Consider the following 24,413-nt stretch of genomic DNA (forward strand, 5'->3'; position numbering starts at 1 on the left):
TAATACTCAATCAATCATGACATTTATATAGCGCGCTACTCACCCGGAAGGGTCTCTAGGCGCTTGGGGGGGGGGGGGTCCGCTACTGCTCGAACAGCCAGGTCTTCAGTTGCTTCCTGAAGGAGAGGTGGTCCTGGGTCAGTCGAAGGTGGATGGGGAGGGAGTTCCATGTCTTGGCCGCCAGGTAGGAGAAGGATCTGCCTCCGGCGGTGGCTCTTCGGATGCGTGGAACGGCGGCGAGGGCGTGGTTGGTCGATCGTAGCTGGCGGGTGGGAGTGTAGAAGGTCAGGCGGTCGTTGAGGTACTTGGAGCCCAGGTCGAGGAGAGACTTGTGTGCGTGGGTGAGGAGCCTGAACGTGATCCTCTTGCTGACGGGGAGCCAGTGCAGGTCCCTCAGGTGGCCGGAGATGTGGTTGCGTCGGGGGATGTCCAGGATGAGTCGGGCGGAGGCGTTCTGGATGCGTTGGAGTCTTTTCTGTAGATTGGCTGTGGTTCCGGCGTAGAGGGTGTTTCCGTAGTCCAGACGGCTGGCGACGAGGGCCTGGGTGACTGTCTTCCTGGTTTCGGTCGGGATCCATCGGAAGATCCTGCGGAGCATGCGGAGGGTGTGAAAGCATGAAGAGGAGACGGCGTTGACTTGTCTGGTCATCGAGAGGGAGGAGTCCAGGATGAAGCCCAGGTTGCGTGCGTGGTCTGTAGGCTTGGGGGCGGTGCCCAGGGCTGGGGGCCACCAGGAGTCGTCCCAGGCGGAGGGTGATGGTCCCAGGATGAGGACTTCCGTCTTGTCCGAGTTCAGTTTCAGGCGGCTGTTCTTCATCCACTCGGCGACGTCTTTCATCCCTTCGTGGAGGCTGGTTCTGGCGGTGTCGAGGTCTCTGGTGAGGGAGAGGATCAGCTGGTTGTCGTCGGCGTAGGAGATGATATTGAGGTTGTGTTGGCGTGCGATGGTGGCGAGAGGTCTCATGTAGACGTTGAAGAGGGTGGGGCTGAGTGATGATCCTTGCGGGACGCCGCAGATGACTTCAGTGGCCTCGGATCGAAACGGGGGGAGGCGGACTCTCTGTGTTCTCCCGGCGAGTAACGAGATGATCCACTTCAGTGCCTTCCCTTGGATGCCTGTGTTGCTGAGGCGTTGGACTAGGGTGCAGTGGCAGACCGTGTCGAACGCTGCTGAGAGGTCCAGGAGGATGAGTGCTGCTGTTTCCCCGTTGTCGAGCAGGGCTCGGATGTCGTCGGTGGCAGCGATGAGGGCGGTCTCGGTGCTGTGGTTGGCTCTGAAACCGGACTGCGAGGGGTCGAGGGATCCATTTGTCTCGAGGAAGGCGGCAAGTTGTCTGCTGGCGATCTTCTCTATGACTTTGGCAGGGAAAGGGAGGAGCGAGATGGGGCGGAGGTTTTTGAGGTCGGTGGGGTCCGCTGTTGGTTTCTTCAGTAGGGCGCTGAGCTCGGCGTGCTTCCAGCTCTCCGGGAAGGTGGCGGTGTCGAAGGAGATGTTGATGACGTCTCGGAGTTGGGGTGCGATGGTGGAGTCGGCCTTGTTGAAGACGTGGTGGGGGCAGAGGTCCGTCGGGGATCCGGAGTGGATGGTGTTCATCGCGCGGGCTGTGTCTTCGGTGGTCACCGTGGTCCAGGTGCGGAGGGTGGCGGTGGGGTGCGTTGGTTTGACGGTCGGGAGCGTGAATGGTGCGCCGAAGCTGTTGTGGATGTCGGCAATCTTGCGGTGGAAGAATGAATCGAGGGAGTCGCAAAGGTCTTGTGAAGGGGTGATGTCGATGTTGCCGGTGCTGGTGCTGGGGTTGGAGAACTCCTTGACGATGCTGAAGAGTTCCTTGCTGTCGTGGGCGTTGTTGTCCAGTCGGTCCTTAAGTGATTTCTTTTTGGTGGTGCGGATGAGCTGGTGGTGCGGATGAGCTGGTGGTGCGGATGAGCTGGTGGTGCTTGCGGGTCGCGTGTTTGAGGGCGGTCATGTTGTCAATGGTGCGGTCGAGGAGCCAGGCTTTCTCCAGGGTGCGGCAGGTCTTCTTGGAGTCCTTGAGTTCATCGGTGAACCAGGGGGCCTTCTTGCTTCTGGGTCTGCTGGGAGGGTTCTTCAGTGGTGCGAGGTCGTCGGCGCAGGCGGTCAGCCACTGCGTGAAGTTGCGGGCCGCTTCGTTGGGGTCTGTTGTGCTGGCTGGTGGGTTTTGGCAGAGGGAGGTGGTGAGCTGGTCGGCGGTGATCTTGCTCCAGCTTCTGTGTGGAGCCTGTTGCGGGTGGTGGTGGGTTGTGGTTTTTCTGAAGCTGAAGTGGACGCAGCTGTGGTCGGTCCAGTGGAGTCCGGTGAAGTGGCTGAAGGCGATGTGCTTGCTGGATGAGAAGACAGGATCAAGAGTGTGGCTGGCGTAGTGCGTGGGGGTGTTGACCAGTTGCTTGAGTCCGAGGTTGGCGAGGTTGTCCAGCAGGGTGATGGTGTTGCGGTCCTTGCTGTTCTCCAGGTGGAAGTTGAGGTCCCCTAGGAGGATGTAGTCGGCGGAGGGGAGGGCGTGTGGGCTGATGAAGTCCGTGATGTCTTCGCTGAATTGTGCGCATGGTCCTGGGGGTCTGTAGATGAGGGTGCCTCGGAGAGTCGTCTTAGGGTTGGTGTGAATCTGGAAGTGGAGGTGTTCGGCGGCGGTGAAGGTGTCGTCGGCGTCGGTCGTGATGCGGATGGTGTTCTTGTGGACGATGGCGATTCCTCCTCCGGTCTGGTTGACGCGGTCCCTCCTGATGATCTTGTATCCATCCGGGATGGCGATGTCGGGGGCTGAGGAGGCGTTCATCCATGTTTCAGTGAGGAAGGCGATATCTGGTGAGGTTGTGTCGAGCAGGTTCCAGAGTTCGACGGCGTGTCTGTGGACGGAGCGGGTGTTGAGCAGGATGCACTTGAGGTCGCTGCTGGAGTTTGGCTTGGCGGGCGTGATGGAGGTTCGGAGGCAGGAGAACTTGCAGATTGTGCAGGTGAAGGGTCCGTGGAAACGTTTCGGGGCGGCCGTGCAGCAGGTGGGCATCCGGCCGGTATTGAGTGCGTTGAGGGCGGCGGCGTCGTAGGTTTGTCGGGTCGTCTTGCATCGGTGGGGGCCAGGGGTCCTGGCACTGGGCGCGGTCCAGGCGTGGACGGGCGTAGAAGGGCTTGCCTTTGTTGCGCCTTCGGCGCACAATCGGCGCGCCCGCTGCGCGTGACCACTGCGCGTACGCGCGGTCGCCATTTATGGCGAAGTGGGAGGGAGGAGCAGCTGGGAGCGGGGAGGGCACAAAACAAAGAGGGGGCGTGTCCGCTTGCACGGCGGCGGGGAGCGGGGCGGGCAGGCACAGGGGGGCTGGGTGACAAAACCTAAAACAGCAACGTGCAGGGGGGCACCAGGGACAACAGTACAGGGCAAGTAAACAAATGCGCGGGGGTGTCCTGCAACAGTATTGAGTAGTTATGTTTTTATGTTCGATCCAAGTTGTAAATATTGAACTAATAAGTTTATAATTAAAACAATTTCAAAATAACGTACTGAAGAGTGGTTATTAACATTTCAGTTAGGCAATATTTTGTTGAAATCTCCATTTAAGGTTAGTATGGATGCCATTTGTTGCTCACATCTATTTCTTCTACCTCCCAACCTGTTCCTCTGTGTAAGCTTTTACTTCCACAGCACTGCAGATTGAAGACTAAATTATGTTACAATAATGTTCCTAATGTGCATGTATTGCAAATTAACTTTCTAGTGTTCGTAACTGTTGCAAGTGCTAAAGGCCCTTCCACTGTAGTTCCGTTGCTGGGCTTAGCACTCTTTAACGAGTGTATATCCATTATTTAAAATGTTTGCATATTAGTTAAACTTCTTATGGCAACGTGACATCGAAGATGCTCAACACTTTAATAGAAAATGGCATAGTTCTAACGTATAATGTTAATGGTGTGGATTTCTTTGATTTGGGATCATACCATGCTGAATCTGTGGTTTTAACACATTTTTTATGCAGGAATTGTGTATAAGAACTTCCGACCCATCTCCCTGCTCCCGTTCCCGGCGAAGGTCATCGAAAAGGCCGTCAACAAACAACTGACCAGCTTCCTCGAGGAGAACAGCATCCTGGACCCGTCCCAGTCCAGGTTCCGCAGCAACCACAGCACCGAAACAGCCCTCATCACCGCCACCGACGACATCAGGACCCTGCTTGACACTGGAGAAACCGCAGCCCTCATCCTCCTGGGCCCGTCAGCCGCCTTGGACACGGTCTGCCACTGCACACTTCGAACACACCTCCACGACGCCGGAATCCAAGAGAAGGCCCTTGAATGGACCACCTCCTTCCTCTCCAGCAGAACACAGAAAGTCTGCCTCCCCCTTTCTGCTCCAAAGCCACTACGATCATAAGGGGCGTACCCCAAGGCTCATCCCTCAGCCCAACGTTGTTCAACGTCTACATAGAACCGCTCGCCCACGTCGCACGTCGGCATGACCTCAACATCATCTCCTACGCCGACAACACCCAGCTGATCCTCTCCCTCACTAAAGACCCCCACACCGCCAAAACCAACCTCACGAAGAAATGAAGGCCATCGCCGACTGGATGAGAAACAGCCAACTGAAGCTGAACTTGGACAAGACGGAGGTCCTCATCCTCGGATCCACTCCCTCTGCCTGGGACGACTCCTGGTGGCAGACAGCACTAGGAGCACACCCTACACCCATCGACCACGCGCGCAACCTAGGGGTCATCCTTGACTCCACCCTGTCCATGACAAAGCAAGTCAACGCCGTCGCCTCCTCCTGCTTCAACATCCTCCGCATGCTCCACAGGAGCTTCAAGTGGATCCCCACCGAGACTAGAAGGACGGTCACCCAGGCACTCGTCAGCAGTAGACTGGACTACGGAAACGCACTCTACGCAGGAGCACCCGCCAAACTCCTGAAACGGCTCCAATGCATCCAGAACGTCTCCGCACACCTGATCCTCGACATCCCTCGCCGCAGCCACATCACACCCCACTTAAGAGACCTGCACTGGCTTCCCATCAACAAGAGGATAACCTTCAAACTCCTCACCCACGCACACAAGGCACTCCACAACACAGGACCAGGGTACCTCAACAGCAGACTCAGCCTCTACGCCCCCACCCGCCAGCTCCGCTCCGCAGACTGCGCCATCGCCACCGTCCCCCGCATCCGAAGTGTGACCACCGGCGGCAGATCATTCACCTCGCCGCCATGACATGGAACACCCTCCACATCCACCTGCGGCAGACCGAAGACATCCTAACCTTCTGGAGACTTCTCAAGACCTGGCTCTTCGAACAGTAACAGCCCCCCCCGTCCCCCCCCCCCCCCCCCCCCCCCCCCCCCCCCCCCCCCCCAGCGCCTTGAGCCCCTCACAGGTATGTAGTGCGCGTTATAAATGCTATGAGTGATTGATTGATATATATCATTTACACCACCAATAGTTCTAACCTTTACAAACGCAAGACCGATTGCTTTGCAATTGCTCGTTTAGGTTTGGCTACAAGTAACTTTTTAGATATGGTGTGCTTCAATTACAATGCTACATTATAAAACTACAGTGAATCATTTTACTCCCTTTCATATTCAGTCTATGATGTCACCCATGGATTTGCACTGCGCTAGGGCTGCAATTAAGATTTTACTTTAACTTTTTTACTTTTCCTTTAACTGTCAAGCAGTGTCCTTGGTGGTTTTCTGCACAACCTGTGTTTGACACTGTCAAAGCCAATAGATCTTGCTATAATGTGACACACTCGTGCAAACAGTATCAGTAGATGCTTTTCATTGAATGCATTACTATATAAAAGCCAACGTTATTGCCTGGGTTTAAAAATCCATCAAAAGTAGCTTTTGCAGGAGAACCACTCTCATCATAACTTGTTTTCCGTAAGTGAATGCTTTCCAAACATTTAGGCTAGGAAACCAACGCGCCATGCTTCACAACATTCAAAAGTTTATTTCCTACAACTTTGCAAGTAATTGGAATTTTTATGGTCAATTGTGTCCCCTAACGTAGACCCCAACGGCTCCATGTACGCACTTCAAGTACATGTAATTTCCCTCCACAACCGAATCTGAAGACGCACATACATTTGCGTCCAACGTTAACATGTCCTCTATCAGATCCACCATGAATGGATCGATAATTCCGTTCCTAAGTATGCCGTGCCACCGTCTTTATGTGGTGCACTTTCACGTTTTCCTGGCTCTGCCGAGCTAGGCCCTGATTTCTGTCTTCAAGCCACTTCTGCCTCTGCCTCTGAAAGCTGCAGCATGGAGACGCATACCTGACCTCTGCCTTACTTCCTGCCAACCGAGCGGTACCCGGCTCGGCCTGGTCTGCCTGCCAAAAACAGTATTTTACCTTCAAGTTATCAGCGTAGCCAGCTCAGCCCCTCGAAAACACATTCCTGTCTAGTGATTTAGGTAAACATATCCCCGGCTGCAGAGCAAAGAGCAAGTCTCCCTGTCTCCGTGCAAGTAATTTACAGTTCCCGTTACCATGGTAGGCCCCTGTCTCCGAGCATTTGCACCTAGACACGCATACATTCAGTATAGAATAGCCTCTGCCCAAGAGACCTTTTCCTCTAGATTAAACATCCTCCAAATACTAGATATCAGATATGTTTAGGGACAGGTCGATCTGACATGCCAGACTTCTGTCTCTTCTACTAGTGTTAAAAGTCAGACTCTTAGCTTCCTCTAGATGTACGTCAATCACACGTCATATTAGCTGCGCGCGCATCCAGGCCATAGGTTTCAGCTGACTCTGCAAGAATTCTCTAAGCATCCACCCACTTATGACACTTTTCTGTGACGTTTCTAGTTCACGCCTCTGTGCACACCCATGTTCACGCCTTTTTGCTACGCACATGTGTTCTTATCATATACATTTCACTTGTCACGCCTACTGTATTCAATGCTATTGTGTCATTTTACTATATATGTCATGTACTGTGAATAAATCGTTGACATCTTTTCCTGCCATCATTGCATACCCGAACCCTTGTATTGATGGACTAGATCTCCATTGACTCGAGTCATTTAGTCATCCTTTATGATTAAAGCCCTTATGACTCAGACACCACGGACTCTGCCTCTCATTTGATTGAGCTATTCTTTTGTAACCTGTCTGAAATTATATGGCAAGAATAGTATACGGTAAAATATTTACCACAGTAAAGTAAGAATTTCCTCAATTCAAACATCTATCATATTTCTCTCTCAAAGGAGCAAACCCAAAGGAACCGAGGGAGTCCCAGTTTTTTATTATTTTGATAGCAAAGTTTATTTAGACAATAGTCTATAAACCATACATAGAGCAATGGATTACACATAGTGATAACAAGTATTTAAAACCACAATTCATTTTACACATTTACAACACTTGTAAAACCATAAAACATAAAATTGGGATACACTGTAATTTTTAAACTCTCCCGCCCTCCTTTGTTACCTCCAAAATGTATTCTCTTGTTGCTTTCAGAAATTTCCCCAACGCAATTGTAATATCCAAAAGTGTCATTTCTGTAAGGAGGTCAATGGCGTCTGCACGGGAGGTCACCTCATATTTTAAAAAAAATTGGACGTAAAAAAGCTTTCAGAATTGCTAAAATCCATGTACAATCAAACAGTATATGTAAAATATAATTTCTTACTCCTAGACCACATTTACAGGTACCGTCCTGGTGGATCAGGGCTACTCTTATTTTTCTTTCAATCTTCCATGGAATTAGGCCCACCCAAACCTTCAAGATTTCATGTCTTAGCCATCTATTGGGCAGTAAATCCAAGTACGGGAACCGGACCTCCTTTTCCCATTCATTCTTTACCCAATTCACCGATTTTATTAGCCTCAGATAGTCCATGTCTTGTGATCTGGAGTATTCGAGCCCTCAGTCTCTAAGCATTTTTTGTGTGCAGACTATATTCAACAGTGGTGGGGAGAGGCTCAATTTCAAGTGCTCGGCTACCGTCTGGAGAGTTTTCTTCACATCTCGCGCCCAGCGTAAGCTGCTCACTTGAACTTCCTCTCTACACCAAATCGAAACCTTCTCATCACTGCCAGACTCCTGTCGGTTCCAAAATCTTATTAAGGACATTTGAGTCTTTACATCCCATGATGTCAATCCCACCTCCATTCTAATGGCTTGAATCATGGAGCTATTTGGTAAGGACAACAACATTTTCAGAATTTTTCCTTCTTCCCGGTCCCACCCTCGTTTACCACTCAGGTAAAGCACCTCTGCACCATAAAGCACTTGTGGGGGGATCATAACTTCAAAAGCCTTTAAAAGCAGTCTGTGTGACATGTCACCGTAATCTTTATTACATTTTTTCAGACCACATACCGATGAATAAGCCTTAGCCGTTTGTGCCTCCACTTGGGTATTCCACTTTAATGTGCTATTAAACCAAAGGCATAAATATTTATATTCACCTACTACGTCTAATTTATCCTGTCCTAAAGACCAATTAAAATTATTTACCCTCTTTCCAAAACATAGGATCTTTGTTTTTTCCATATTCACGGTTAAAAGCTTTTTATCACAATATTCTTTAAAAACATTTAATTTCCTTTGGAGGCCCATTTCAGTTTGATCCAAGATAATCGGCGTATAAGAGGCATGACACTTTATTACAATTCATACGTGGACTCGCACTTCTTTCAACTTCCAAGGCCGCGGGGAGGTCTTCCACGAAGATTGAAAAAAGCAAGGGTGCCAAAACGCACCCTTGTCTCAAGCCGTTCCTTACTGGAATTTTATGGGTTAGTGAGCCCTTTATGTCTTTAATGACCTGGGCCCAATTGCCACTATGTAATTCTTTTAAGATGTTTAATATACCCTGTGGCATTCCATAATTTTCTAATACTTCCCAAAGGCTATTTCGGTCCACTGTGTCGAACGCCGCCCGGAAATCGACAAAACAGCAAAATAATTTGCCTTTTTGTTCCATCGATTTCTTAGCCAACGTCCACAGTGCAAAACAATGATCTATCGTGGAGTGGCCTTCTTTGAAGCCACCTTGTTCGACAGGAATGATAGACCTTTGTTCCACCCAAACTTTTAGTTTACTAAGGATTATTTTAGAGAAAAATTTCTTTGGGGCGTATACATCCCCTTTCTTATGTAGTGGTCTTATTATAGCTCCCTTCCAGTTTGGGGGCATAATCCCTTGGTCTAAAATTAAGGCAAACATTTTCACGAAGAATTCCACCCACCAGGTCTGGTTTGAATTTAATATCAAGGCTGGTAAATTATCTGGGCCTGCAGCTCTAGTTAGATTCAGTGTCCTTATTGTCTTATGGACATTTATTATTGAGCATTCTTGTTTTAGATCCTCTACTAGGTCTTTCCAATCCCCTGGTACCTCATTTCCAGTCCCCCTCCCAGGGGCGTATAATTGCTGTATATACGCTGCCCACACCCCCTCTTCCACTACGCAAGTCATAGGAGCAGCCGAAGATCCCTTTGCTGACTGGATTAGCTTCCAGAACTGCCGTGTGTTCTTGGTTTCAATTGCTTCTAATAACTTGCTCCAACACATTTCTTTATGGGACCTTTTAGCATTGCGGATTAGGGCGATATAATCCCTTTTTAATTTTACTAGGTTTTCTGCCCTAGATTGCTCAAATTTTTTCCGTAGGCTACGTTCTTCTCTCCCAACTTCTCTTTTCTTTAGTAAGCAATCCTGGTTAAACTAAGATCCTCGCTTTGCTTGTGCCCTTCCATTGTTTTTATTGGTGCTTTCACCACACCTTAATTCTACACTTATGCTTTTCTTGAGTTATTTTCTCAACGTACCAACATAAATTTTGGCCGCACAAGTGACCTAATTGCACCTTTTGTTGCGGCCTAGTTAGCATCTCAATATATTTTTCAGTTAGCCGAGTGGTTATCCGCTTAGGATAATCCATCTCTTGGGGCATAACTCTATCGCATGCTATATGTTGGGCACTTACAAACTCTAATTTTAACATTTTGTGATCACTACAATCCGCGGGGTCAATCCTAAAATCTTTTACCAACTCAAAATTCCAAGCCAACATAAAAATATAATCTATCGGGCAATTTTGAGTCCCATATTTAAAAGTTTTCTTTGCAGGGCAATCCTGAGTTGTCCTTCCATTTAGACAAAATAAACTTTTTGTTGCCAAAAAATTGCCCAGGTTGGCCGCATCAGTCGGTATTTTATTTTCCAGAAATTCGGCTTTTTTTACTTCACATGCCTCTAGAATTTCTGTATACCACTGATCTGTCAATTTTGGGTTTAATTTGTGATTAAAATCTCCCAATAGCAACATCAAATCATTTCCATACTTATCACATAGTGTATCCATATCATTCTTAAGATATGACAATTCAACCCCATATTCCTTCCGTGAACTCCACTGCATATACACATTTAGGATCAGCATGTTTTCATATTTTTTATCAGTAAATGATGTTTGAATTCTGCAAACCAAGAGCCACTTGGATGTCACGGGTATCTGAAAAGCCTTAGTTTATAAACAAGTTGAGATCAACGTCAACAAGCCACCGGCTGGGCGGCCAGAGGTAGAGGTAGATTTTTCTGCTGGACGGTAAATTTGTTTAAACCCTTCCACTACCGGGGGTTCACCACAGAGCCAGGTCTCTTGTATACAAATAATTTCACACTTTTTTGCGAGTTCTTTCAAAGCTTCCTGTTTTACTTGGGTACCCATCCCATTTATATTCCAAGAGACCATAAATGTGCTCTGTGGCTGCCCCTTTACCTATTCTACATCGCTTAGATGATCATAGGCTACAGATTCCTCCCTATAGCTTTGTGAGGGGCCTATCGGGCTTTCGATATTGCTCCAATTTTTCCAAGACTCCACTAGGTCTGAATTATTTATCACTATATTGAAGTTTTCCCGCCCTTGTTCCCTTTCCCTTCCTGGTAGCTTCACTTGTCTCTTGCCTAGCCCTGCATGGTACTTTAGGAAAGATCTCTGCAGAGGCATCAGATCTTGTACTAGCTCTTCATTGGGCACTAGTCTAATCCCCTCTTTTTGGATCTCCTGCTCTGCATTTATTATTGCCGGTAAGGCCAGAGCAGAATAAAACTGTACCTTCGTAATCTCCTTACCATCACCATTTACGTGGAATCCCACCTGTCTCAAGTCCTCTGTGCCTATGCTTTTTAGATTTGGGCAGTGCGCAAATACGTTAAGGAGGTGGAACCTATTTAGATGAGCGCTCTTTTTTTGCTTTTTTCCCCACTCTTCCCAATTTTACTTGTTCAAAGTAGAGTAACTTATTTCCTTTATCCATCTCTTCTCCCGACTTAGCCTTCCCCTGTTGTTGTTCTATGTTAATTCTGTGACCCTCCTCCGGGCTACTTTCCTATTATACCTTCTTTTTTACTGGGACCTTCCTGGCGGGTGCACTCGCTTGCTCAGTGGCCACCTGTCTTATATTTTTTTTTCACCTTTTCCTGGTGCGTTTGCTTCTTACAACTGCTTTCCTCTTTTGCTAGCTTCCTGCCCCTATTTTCTGAGCTTGTTCCAATTAATCTGGGTTCCTTTATCTTTTTATGAGTCTGGGACTTGGGATCTTGTACTACTGCTTCTGTTAACTCATACCTTTCTTCATAATTTTTTATCACTCTTTTGCTCGTCTTCCCTTTCCCCCTTTTCTTGCCACTTTTCCTCTTTTTGATAAGCCATAGTTCCTAAACTCGCCTCTTCTTTTTACCAGCATTGGCCATCTTGACACAAAAACTTGTTGTTCCCCCAAGTGGGCTATATCAACTTGACATGCTGAGGGGGGATTTATAATTCTAACTTCCTCTTCCCCTTCCCTCCCTAGACCCGTAACCACCGGATCTACAACAGGTCTTAACATTGAGGGCATTTGGTCCCTGATACCATGTAATTCCCCCTCAATTTTAGACAGGTGCATTTTTTGGCATTTCAGAACATCGTGGTTTAGCATTGTTACTTCTAGCAATCCTTGTAATGATTTCTGCACCATTAACATCAGTTCCAAGATTGAAGAAGCTGGAGTTTCTACCGACTCCAAATTTATCTCTGAGTGCTGGTTTTCACCATTTGAGTCATCATTTTTATCCAGATCTACAAGGTCATTGCTTCTTGAAAAAAACAGCTTTTCTGATCCAGCAAGACTTCCAACTGGGCTTGGGGATCTTTCATCACTGTGCCTTGAGCCCAGGCTAACTACCTCCTCCGACGTCTGTCGTAACAGTTGCGGGTAAGAAGAAAGTCGCGGTGACATTATTGTCCCCTTTTGGCTTAGTAGGGACTGCACAGATCGGTCGACCAGACCTATTGAGTCTACCAAACAGTCATCAAAGATCAAAGACGTGCCCCTTTTCCATGAATCCTCCTCTTCTTCGATAGTCATGGCTTTAGCCGGTGAAAAAAACCATTTTAAAGTGCTTTCCCACTAATTCTTTGATTGTATGGGACGCTACGCTCCCCATACTTCCTCCCTGTGGGGCTTCTTTAGGGGTTTTCTCTTTATTCCTTTGTGAACGTTTGGACTTTTCCTTGACCCCCGGTGATGTTAAGCTCTCTTGGTCATCTTGTCTATTTTCGCTGTTAGTCTTTGCTTTCCTTATTGCTCCTAATGTGCTTTTGTTCTTCCGTGGGGCCATTATAGTCTTTAAGCACTTTCCCTCAGGTGCTTCTAATTAAAACTATTTAGTTTAAATAAATTTAAATTTTAACACAAAAATTACTTCCACTTACCTCTGTTGTGCCTTGACCATTTGCTTGTGCCCCGTGCCCTTCTCAACTTCTCCTTAAAATGTTATTTGTCTTGGGTTGATCGAGTTATTCGCCAATTAGTCCAAGATTCCTACCTCCACACCCTCAGCTTTAACTTGCATGAGGGTTCATAGGATTTAAGGACGATATGACAATATAGCAGAAAGGCTGGCTCCTATTACTGCTTTGGCCAGGCAGTCTACTCTCTTAGCCACCTCTTATGTCACCACAGCTTCCACCAGCTTCCTTAGGCTTCCTCTATCCCCACTCCACCTCCACAACCCAGTTAGAGCTCAGGCGGGTGTGTGGGGGGGGGGGGGGGTGGGGGGGGGGGGGGCGGGAGAGAGATTTTCCAGGCTTGCTCACTCGCTGGACTGTGGCTCTCCCAAACTTGCAAACTTGCACACTCGCTGGTCTGTGGCTCTGTGTCTCTGCCACACGTAGCAAACCGGCTTTTACATAGGGCGAGGACGCTGCCTGGACTCACAGGTCCCACAGGCGCCCTTGCACTTCACGTCCCTCTCAATGGGGATTTCACTTCACTCTGTTCGCAGCAGCCTGCCGCGGTCAGCCGCGGTTCCGCGGTTCACTCCAGCCGCTGCTTCTCCTAGCGCTCTTCGTGTTACGTCGGGGTCACGGGGTCACTGGTCACGAGAGTACGGCAACAACAGAGCTCCAGTGACTAGTAATTGCCTGTGAATCACAGAGGAAAAGGGTATCCCCATACATCAGCAGTGGAGTCCCAGTTACTCTTGTCCTTTTAATTAATTTATTGGTCTCTGTAGTGTTTCTTTCAAGAAAAAATACTCCAAAAAGAGAGTTACTCTTTTAGTTATGTGGTCTCAGTACTTCGGCAGCAGTTGAGAATAACCACTGTGACCGATTACGAGGAGTCCTCCAACTATAATAAGATGACCATGGCAGTGGTAAGTGGCCATTAAAATAGTGATCGGGTTTTGCAAATGTTAGCTCTAAGCCATACAAATGAAACTATGACCAATAGAGCGCATAATCTGGCTGTCCCAAACACCAGACGCTCATAATTGAACAAGGGCCCACAGGCAACGTAGTAATCAGTTCCAAGTCACAGACATTAAAGGAGCATGGAGACAGCAAACAGCAGTCCTGAGCAACAAAGATGGCAAAGGTACCAAAGTAGCAACTGTAAGATTATTGCTCACCATTTAAGGAGATATATTTAGTCAAGTGTTAAATGCCAAACCAGATGCAGGCAGAGCTCATAATTCAAACAGTGACAATGTAAAATGTATAAGAACTCAATTTGAAGTTACTTTGAGAGCAAAGCCTCTTTGCTCAAATATAGGACATCAGTAATCAACATCATATAATTAAAGCATTCACACAAAAGTGGGGAAACATCACTGAAGAACCTCCCACACACCAACTGATACAATGCCTTCATGTCATGGGGGAATGGCACACATGTGGTGCACTGGTTGACCCAAGCACTGTTAACACACACACAACACACCTTACAACCATTGCGGGATAAGTGGGCAGTAGACAGGGGGAAAGCCTGGACAGACAAGGAGTGGGCGGTGGTACTGGCAAGCCCCAAGAACATCCCCCGCAACGCACGCTTCAAGCAGATCCAGTTCTACATATTACACAGAGCATACCTCTCCCCAGACAAGATCAACCAATACTTCCCAGGAGCCGCGGCAGGTTGCCCGAGATGCGCCTAGAGGGGGCGGACCTCCTACACGTGACGTGCTGTGGCAATGTCCGCAGATCCAAACATACTGGCGGTCAGTGTTGCCGATACTAGAGCGGAGCACGCCAATGCCGATTCCTCACACGTGGGAAGCATGCCTATTAGGCCTCTACCACAGAACCAAACAAAACAAAGTGCCCTCCCGTTTTTGGGATCTTGGCCTTATCGCAGCCAAGAGACTAATCACCAAACACTGGAAACGCGCAGAACCACCCATGACAGAACACTGGCGCACCTCCCTGGACAACTGGGCAAAAGCGGAAAGCATTTCCCTCCACAATGAGGAGACGGCAGGACTGCGGCAGTTCCCCATTGCGACACTATGGGATGAGATGAAAACTCCTTCCATAGAGAATGCCAGACGCCGGGAGCCCCCACAGGCGACACCTCCCCAAGCAGAGAACACGGAGACGGACAGGCACCACCAGGCACTGCTGATGGTGGTCCCGCTGCTGACAATCCCACCTGACCGGCAGGACGCCCCCCCCCCCCTGCCCCACCCGAGGCATACACCCACCGCTGACGACGCGCCACCCTCCCCGAGCTGGTAGAGCAACCATGGGCCGGCTACGATGTCACCTCAGAGCCCCCAATTGCATCGACATGCATCCACCACACCACGCACCACACACCTCCAAGTTTGACAACCCCACACCCACCCCATTCTTTCTATTTTTACTTTTCCTTTACTCAATGCTAATAAGGCTGACATGATTGAGCTATAATTCCACCATTGTATTCAATATGATGTAACAGTGTATTATGTGCTTTGCTCCGAGACCAACGTATACATTCTCGAGCTGCATGATACTGTATAATGTGCAATTCATGTTTTCTTTTACCCTGTGAACCCAATAAAGGATATATTTATAATCAGTAATCAACATCATAATTCGACATTGAGAACTTAGAAAGCCAGATTGGTGTAGACCTAAAAGCTTAAATTCTATATAATCTGCTGTACATGTAATAACAACAAAGACCCTTGAACTTGGTAGAAGCCATGGGTTGATGAGAGAAGGCTCAATTTAGGAAGTCATAGAAACAATGCCTAGGATGATGAAAAGATTGTGCCTTCTCTACAAGTCAACGAAACGGGTTCCGTTTCTTGTCTTCAGGATGGTTAATCCCATGTGATTAAGGGTGAAAGTTACCCAGGATGAAGATTCTCAGCACAACGTCAATCATAGATAGTAACACCGGCATCCTTTACTGGGTGATGTCAACAGTTTGAGGTAAACCTTTTCTCTGGATTATTTGAAGGATCCACACGTTTCACAGAATTTAAGGAGAGGCCCAGTCAGGTGGAAAGGTGTCTGTGGTTGCTCTTGTTCACATTCAGAGGAGATGGCACTTGTAGTTCGGACAATAGCAGGATCAAGGCTGATTTCAATAAGGTTGGTCCATGCCCGGATTGGCACAAGGAGCAAAGGAGAAGACAAAGAAAGCTCAAATGCCAACGCCTGAATAATCAAGTTTTTACAAAAGGGAGGAGAACAAGCCTATAATTCCCCTATGTTACCGGGCATAAATCAAGACGGTCATTCCCCAAACCTATTGATTTTTTTTTTATATATTTTACCTAAGGACATTTCATTTCCCTGAAACTGGATGATTTGAAAATCACTGGCACCATCTAACCATGCTTTTTGTTCACACACAATACAGACCTTGTAAGCTGTGTGTATCTAAACACCGGTTGAAGGAAGGGGTGATGGCTAATCTTCCCCCAAAAGAGTGCATAATCAAATAATTCAAGAAATCAAGATTAAGGCGATGATTTTAGGAATAAGACACTCTTTGAGAAATACATTTTAGGTTAATTATAACCTTATTAAAATATGTTAATTTGGCTACCTTGGTCTACATATTGGTTCTGTTGTAATGAAGAGCACAATGAGATGAGGCTTTGGCAACACTGGTTCTATCAGGCAGCACAGTTTAAAGAATCATAGCTAGGCAAAGAGGCGAGTCCCTTCAACAACTGTGAGAAGTCCATACGCAAAGTCTAGTTTCTGTCTCAGGCTACAGTAGTGAAATATGTTGCCACTGCCATTATCAGAATCCAGGAACCGCAATGTGCCAGGGTAGAAAGGAACTAGCTCTAATCTCATAGCAGATATTGTTGTACTAATAATGTTTTATATTAGATTAGGGACAATTACGTTTGCTACGGTCAATCAAAGAAATTATTCTGCTGATGAATCATGCATTCATCAAGTCTCGCATGGTTCACCTATACGAATGAAACCCTTCAAGCAAGATGTGGAAACAGCTATGTGTAATAACTATAGGCTTTCCTGCGGGCAAACTATAGGGTCACCCTTGCAGGCAGCACTAACCATATCTCCAGATGGATGGCACTCCCGCTCTCACTGGCCGGACGTATAGGGCTCATAAACATGGTGATACTCTCCAAACCGCTATACTTGTTCATTACTATAACGCTCCCACTCACAGCATATTTTACGGCACTTAGAAACCACCCGGTACGCCTTGCCTGGGCAACAGACGTGGATAAGGTGGGAAAACCTCACGTTGCCATTCCACAGAAGAGGATTCAAGGCCCAAGAACTGGAGCTATATTATATATGCACCCAGATGTACTTCTTCCACTGGTTTTGAACCACCCCCTTTCTCCTACACTTGGCTGTGGAAGCGAATTTGTGATGCCAGCTCCTCTAGACTTTCTATTTGCAACCTTCCTCCCCATTCAACACAAACACAATACCACAATCAAATGTACACTGCAAGCACAGGACAAATTTAATATGAAAGCAGGAGTGGATCTTATATACTCTCCCAGTTTGCCACTTGCCCATCACCCAAGGAGTCGGCGGTCCTGATTTTTTTTTTTGTTAAACCATTTTATTAAGTTTTCCATTTTACACATTGCATTCAACAGTGGTATCATTTACGTATAATAGACAGTAAATACATTACATCTCGAGGGGAGGAGCCTAGCCCGCGACCATGATGGCCGCCTGATCCCTCGGCTCCGCCGACCCTCTCGTTCATCTCCCGAACCGCAGATCATCCTGCAATTCATCCTGCCCATTTTTCGGCGTCCCGGATCCGTGAGGCGCTCCTGTATCCAGCGGTGTGTTTCCCGGCGCGATCCTGGTGGTAGAGACGGCGAGGTGCTCCGGTCTCTGCTACAGTGTTGCAGTGCTGAGATCGGGTCTTTGTTCTCCGGAGGCTGTAATCCCAAGCTGTAACCACGGCCGACATTGTAACAGGACGAGGCCGGCTGACGGAGATTTATCGCCGCCTTGCTTTCCCTGCTGCAGCGGGCCGCCCTGCCTTGCACGCCTTCGCGCCGGACCCGTTTTGCCACCGTGGACGATAGACTTCGCCCTCTCCTCTACCGGTGGACGGCGCTGGACATCTTCTTGTTCCCCAGAGCTGCATTGGGAGCCATTTTGAGCTGGGCGCTCGGCGGCCATTTGGCGTGTTCCCAGTGGATTGTGCGGTACTGACGCCGGGTGGCCGAGCGAAGGGTACCGTTCCGCAACTGTGTTCCCCGGAGGGGCAAAATTTGGGGATCAGCTACTGGCGAGGGGCTGAAGTGATGGCCGAAGGCAACCAACCTCGAGGGTTACGATGTGATCCTGCGCCCGGGGTGTGTGGGACGGCAGTTCTCTTTCATTCTGCGGCATCTCCCAGCCTGGCTGATGTGATGCATGCCCTGACAGACCTCCGTGTTGCTGTGCGTGACATGGTCCTGGACCTGCAATGCCAACAGGATAACTCTGTTAATGCGGAGCCCTCGGATGGACATGTCGAACCCCCTGTGCTGTGCACTTCGCCACACCCTGTGCTTGTCTGTGACTGCCACCCTGCACAGACGGTTTTGATGGCGCTGGATGTGAGCGCTGTAGTTGCTGCCGAGCTTCCCAGTTCTGTTGCAGGGATGTGTGAAGATCTTGGTCCTTGGCGGACACCGGGGACTTGTGTCTGGGCGCCTTGCCTCACGACTGCTTCGGGGCTTCCTCGCGGGTCCCACCGGTCCATCCTGGAGTTGAGAATGCTGTATTTGTCGGCTGCCCTTCAAACATTGCTGCTGTGCGTTGCCCCTTTTTGGGTGTGCGTTCATCGTCTGGCTCTGTGGTGGAGTGATTTTGGTGGCTGGCGCCGTGCGCTGCAGTGGACCTCACCTTCGCTTTCTCCGTCAACGGTGGCTGTTCTAGATCTGGACTCCGTCGACATGCTGGATCGAAGGGGACAAGGATGAGGATGTTTCTCTCTTTTGGCTGTATCCGGTTGTGTGCTTTACTGGGACAGTAATGGACATTTTGGGAGTTAAATGTTGGTCAGGTACTGGGTCGGGGTCCGGGGATGGGTGGCCGTGGGTAACAATGCTGATTGTTTTGAACATCTAATTGGCCCTCCTCCCGTCTTATGTGATTTCTTTTCCTTCTTTCTCTTTCTTCTGAATTTCGGGTACTCTTGGGGCGACAGACACACTGCTTAGGGGGGGGTAGGCCGTAGCCTTCGCATGCGTGTAGGGTGGGGGGTCCTTTTTTTCTTCGATTGTTCAGTTACTATGGGCCTTATTTTTCTTCTTCTTCTTCTACACTTTCTTCTTCTTATTACCCTGGGTCAAGGGGTGGATTGGCACGTTGTGGGTAGTGGCTGGGGTACATATGATGTTTGGTTGCTTTCTCTCCTGTTTTATTCGCCACCAGCCTCTTGCTTAATGGATAACGCTCGCTGATGCTCCTGCATACTGATGCCCATTTCGGTCCTGGTACGGATTGTTTGGACTCTGATCCTTCTTGGCTCCTATTACTCTGGACCTTTTTAAAAATTTAAAATTAAACCTTCACTCCTCCTACCTCTCGGCGGCGCACTTAATTACAGTGTAACTTGGATTATTCGTGTTCTGTTCGATATGCTGCTGAGAGCCCAATTGCTTGCTGATGTGCTTTAAATGATTTCGAGGCCGGCCGGTGGGTTGTAGGCCCGTATTTGTTTGCCTATGATGTCTAATAAAGGTTTTCCAAAAATTAAAAAAAAAAAAATAAATACATTACATCTCTGAGAGGTGACCCTCTTAGGTTTTGTGTTTGGTTGGGCTGTCAATTGTGTGGTCAGGATGGAGATGCACGGAGTCTGCATTAGCTGTCTCTGGTGCTAAGGTTTAATCGCTGGGCAGGTCTTCTGTGGGTGCCCGTTGTGGGCACAATTACCCAACTGCGGGTTAAACTAAGGGAATGTGGTTGGGAGATGGGTGTTGGGCCAGCGTCTGTGTGTCTTTCTCTTGTGGGCCTTACTGCATTGGGCACAGAGTTATCATAGCGGGGGTATCAGTGTTGTGTCCGTGTGGGATCGGTTGGGGGTGGCGGGGGGTGGACGGGAAGGATCCGGTGAGGGGGTATGCTTGTGCGTGTTTATGATTGAGAGGGGAAGGTTCGAGGGTCCCGTTGTTATAAGTGAGTTCCTGGGTGATTGGGTTGGTGTCTTTTTTTGCTTGAAATTTTGAAGGAGTATTGCCCACTCATGGAGATGTGGTGGCGCTGCATCCCACGTGCTTCTTTGAACCTAATCGCGTCTTCTTCCCCCACGCCCCGTTTAATTACAGCTTCTCTCTATGCCTCTATTAAAGGCCCTGTAGGTAAGCGCCAGTGCATTGCAATGCATTGATTTGCTAGGAGGAAGGTTTGCGATGCAGACCTTTTTTTCACCTTTCTATCTTTCCTACGCCTGGAGATTCCCAATGCGCAGGCCTCCCGTGTGTTGAGTCCTGCGACACCCGTGTTTTCTTGTAGTATGTTGTGTATTTTCGCCTAGTAGGGTTACAGGGTGGGGCAGGTCCAGAAAATATATTGGAATGTGGCGTTAGGGTGGTGGCAACGTGGGCATAGGAATTATGTCATAGGATAAACTGGCGTCAGATATGCCCCATGTAGTATATTAAATTGAATGTTTTTAAAACACTGGTTACACAACACTTTCTTGTGGTGTTCTAATGCGATCTGACATTCTTTGCTGTTCAATATGCACCCGAATTGCTCCTCCCACTTTGGCCTAAGTTGGGTGAGTGGAGCGGATGTAAGCTATCGAATAGCTCTGTAGATGCAAGTGATAATGTGGCTTCCTGTGCCAATGGTCTGTATCGTGTGGAATGTTGGGTGTGTTGTGGCGTTTCCCCCTGGTTAGATCCCAGGTCTGTTTACAATCCAAGACGATTTGTCTATGTAGGAGAAATTGTCTGACTGGGAGTCTGCTCCCCTCCTTCAGGTCCCCGAACAGAATGAGGTGTCCTTCTGCAAACAAGGACTCCACCTCTGTAAGTGAGTGTTCTGTCCAGACTCGTACGTCTCGTACGTTTCAGCCGTGTAGTAGCAGCGGCCCCCGGGCAAGCACGCTAGCGGCACCAGTGGGGAACATAGCGGTGTGTCACGGAAAGGGCGATGTATACCTTGCATGCAGGACCTACCTACCTACTGTCACTTGGATGGGATGGGATGGGATGGGTCGGGTCCGGTCGGGTGCCCGGTAGGTGTATGGCAGGGATAGTCAGGGGCCCTGCATATGAGACAGTTTCCTCCCGATGGCATCCCGCTGTCCAGCGGGATAGCCATTGGAGTTGCGCTGTGAGGAAGTAGGCATCGAAAGATGTGGCGCCCAGTCCTCCCTGATCCATTGGTAGCAGTGTTGTTAAGGCTACCCTTCGGTGTCCTGTCCCCTATATCTGAGATTTTAGAAGGGAATTGAGTTCTCGAAAGAAGGATTGTGGAGGGGATTACCGGCACGTTTGCAAAATGGTAAAGAAGACGGGGCACTACTACCATTTTTGATAGGGCCACTCTTCCTATTGGGGCTAAGGGTAGGGTTCACCAGAAGTTGATTTGAGTCCGGATGTCCCTCAGTGTTCTACGGTGGTTGCCTTCAAAAAGGTCCTTCGGGGAGTGATATAGTCTGTGTCTCAGGTACCTTGCGGCCTCACCGTTCCAAGCTAGTCTGACCGACCCAGCGTGCACCTCTCGTGGGGGAATGTCCGAATGGAGGGGATATAAAGTGGATTTTGCCCAGTTGACTTTTAGCCCCGTTACCTTCTCAAAGTCTGAGTCAGTGGTCCCGATAGCCCAATTGCATTACAATCGGCATGGAGGGGGACTTCATGTAGCGCCAGGATACCTTCGGGTAGCAGTTTGTGCTTTAGAAATGTCAATAACATTAACATAACATAAAATGCTGCATTGCGGCTTGAGCAGCGGCCCAGGAAAAGGGCTGCTGCACAAGCCGCAATAGTAAAGAGCATTTTTCAAACATCCATGCATGGATGTTTGTGGGGGCACCACAGATGCCCGCAGGGCCACATAGCGGAGGGGGCTCTCTTAGAGGCCCCCAACGCCCTTTTCTGACAGCCTTCCCATTGCAATAGGACCACCCGGCTACTTGAGCCTGTCGGAGGCGTTGGTCGGCCCCTCCTACCACTGTGGTACGACCAACTGCATCATAATGCGGTGGTCAGATTGCTATGCTGGATGTGGTTCGTGTAATAATGAAGAGGCACGCATTATGGTGAAAAGTAAGTCGATTTAATCCATATCAGAGACAGCTTGAACAATCACAATAGAGAGACGACTCAGCAGATCAACCGTCTGCCTCAGAATACAGAATACCCCCAACGTTCCAGTAACAGTAGAACACTACAGGTGAGACCGCCACCAATGTCCCCACCAACATCATAATCAGGCCCATAATCTTTATTTTAACTTGAATGTTTTATATCATGGTTAACCTTCAACATTCCATGCTGCTTCTCTGTTTTCCTTCTAGAATTAAATCCTCAGCTCCTTTAGTTTGCTATCCCTTTACCCTTGAATCTCTCTATTAACTGATAGGCTAGTTTGTGGTCTCATTGTGTGAATTACTTGTTCTCTGTTGTGACAGCATATTTGAAGCCCTGGCCTAGAGTCAGAGACTACTTACATGCAATTGAGTGAGCAGTCTTAATCCATTGATTTGTTCAACTGCCACACACATTTTGCTTCTGCCCGTGAAAACACACAACGTGGATCAATAGATGGCCCATGGCTGCCACTGGCTCTTTTTCACGCTGAATGGAGGAATTTTCCCATATCACTTATGCACATTGCACATTTGCCTAAAACGACGTGCATTTCGTGGATAGGGCTAGTGGGCAAAAGCTTTACTTAGCTGATGCTTTTATTTCTATTATTTCTTCTTTATAGAAATGTTGTCAGTCATCTGTGTCTGGCTTGAAGTTACGGTAAATCAAAGTTAATAGTGCCATATCTTTGCGCCAATAAGTATATTTTCCTATGATGTGCATTCAAACTCAAAACAGTTACCAGAAGGCTACAGACTGCGGGCACCCACCACCGCGGTAACGGAGGACTGCATACGGGAGACGGCTGGCGTTTTGCATCGGAGTTCGAGAGAGAGTAATGGAGCACTTTGGCGCCGCCATGATGGAGCCGCGCAGGGTCTATGGAGAAGAGCTATGAGTGATGGCCCGGCTATGAAAGAGGAGCGAAGAGAAAATGCGCTGAACTAATCGCGCCGCTCCTGCACCGGAGAGACTGAGTGTTGGGGCAGAAGATTAGACAACGTGAACCCGGTCCGGGGGTCAGATCGCCAACCCCCCACCAACCGAGCCGATCCTGCGCCAGGATGCCGAACGGAGATGCAGACGAGTCAGAGGTGAGGGGACAAGAACAAAATTGAATACAGCGGTAAATTCTGCCTGAATGTGGCTGTCAAAGCAGAGAGGGAGCTCAGGGAAGCTCGGAATCCGGCATGCCTGTCTTCAAAATGGCGGCTGCTACTGACAATAACAGATATACAAGTAGATAGCTGGAATGGAAAGAGGACTAACTTCATAGCTTAAGATTTGATCTCACTACGATCGGTGAATAGATTGGAAAGAGAGGGAGCCTAAGTTCTACAATTACAAGCTAGAGGAAAGGAATGTATATTTGGAATATTAAAGAATCTGGAAAGAATAATAAAGCCCTGCCTGACCGTAAAATGGCGACCTCGGCAGACATATGATGCTGAGGAAATGGCAATTCTACAAATAAGAACAGCTAATTGACCAATCCCATTCACGAGTTGATGAAAAAGGAGGGCATCAGTACAGGACTTACTAAAAAAAAAAAAGGGGGGGGTCATACTTAGAATACGGTGAAAACTGTACACGGGACAGTCAGAACTGCCCTGCCTGACGTAAAAAAGGGCAGACAATAAAATCGAACAAAGGAGTTGGGAATCTAATCAATGATAATTATTCAAATTATAAGAGGTACACAGATCCTCCCGGCGACCCAGGAAATAATTACTTAAGATAAAAACATAAACAATCGGCATGAATAATCAACAGAGAATTAAGGCCAGCATGGCCTGACCCTAAGATGGTGGCCGTCGCAGACATTGTAGAGGCAAGTAAGCACAACTACATAAGTAACAAGACAAGGGACACTGAACCTAATGAAAGGATAAAGGGGAACAACCCACCAGGGAGTTCAACAATAATCAAAACATGACCGGGAAGTTCCCATTATTCTAAAGGACAAAATTGCACAGATAGTAGGAAATTGCCCACAAAAACACTGTCGGATATCAAAATTATTTTATTTTCATATATTTAAATAAATAGAAAAGACATTCATTTGTTCAAAAGGATTATAAACATCAGACACATTATTTAATATATACAGATTACTTTTGCCCTAAAGATGGAAACACCGATTCCCTCAGAAGTAAGAGGGAAGTGTTTTGGATTTTCACTATGGAGACGGCTGTCTCCGGATTAAATGAATCAATTCCTTGGGAAAATGCTATTCGATAGCTTTTTCCGTTAAATACTGTTTCATTTTGTATTTTTCATTTTCCATATTCAGGTTTCGGTGGAAAAGCCTGTTTTCGTCAGTCCACTTTC

General features: G+C 48.0%; 1 protein-coding gene across 4 annotated transcripts in view; it reads right to left on the reverse strand.

Annotated features, from left to right (window-relative positions):
• RPGRIP1L (RPGRIP1 like) overlaps positions 1-24,413 on the reverse strand; it is a 1,159,147-nt gene that overhangs the window by 1,108,298 nt on the left and 26,436 nt on the right. The gene's annotated exons all lie outside the window — the stretch shown is intronic.

The sequence above is a fragment of the Lissotriton vulgaris genome, chromosome 12, assembly GCF_964263255.1.
Source record: "Lissotriton vulgaris chromosome 12, aLisVul1.2, whole genome shotgun sequence".
In the NCBI taxonomy this organism is placed as follows: domain Eukaryota; kingdom Metazoa; phylum Chordata; class Amphibia; order Caudata; family Salamandridae; genus Lissotriton; species Lissotriton vulgaris.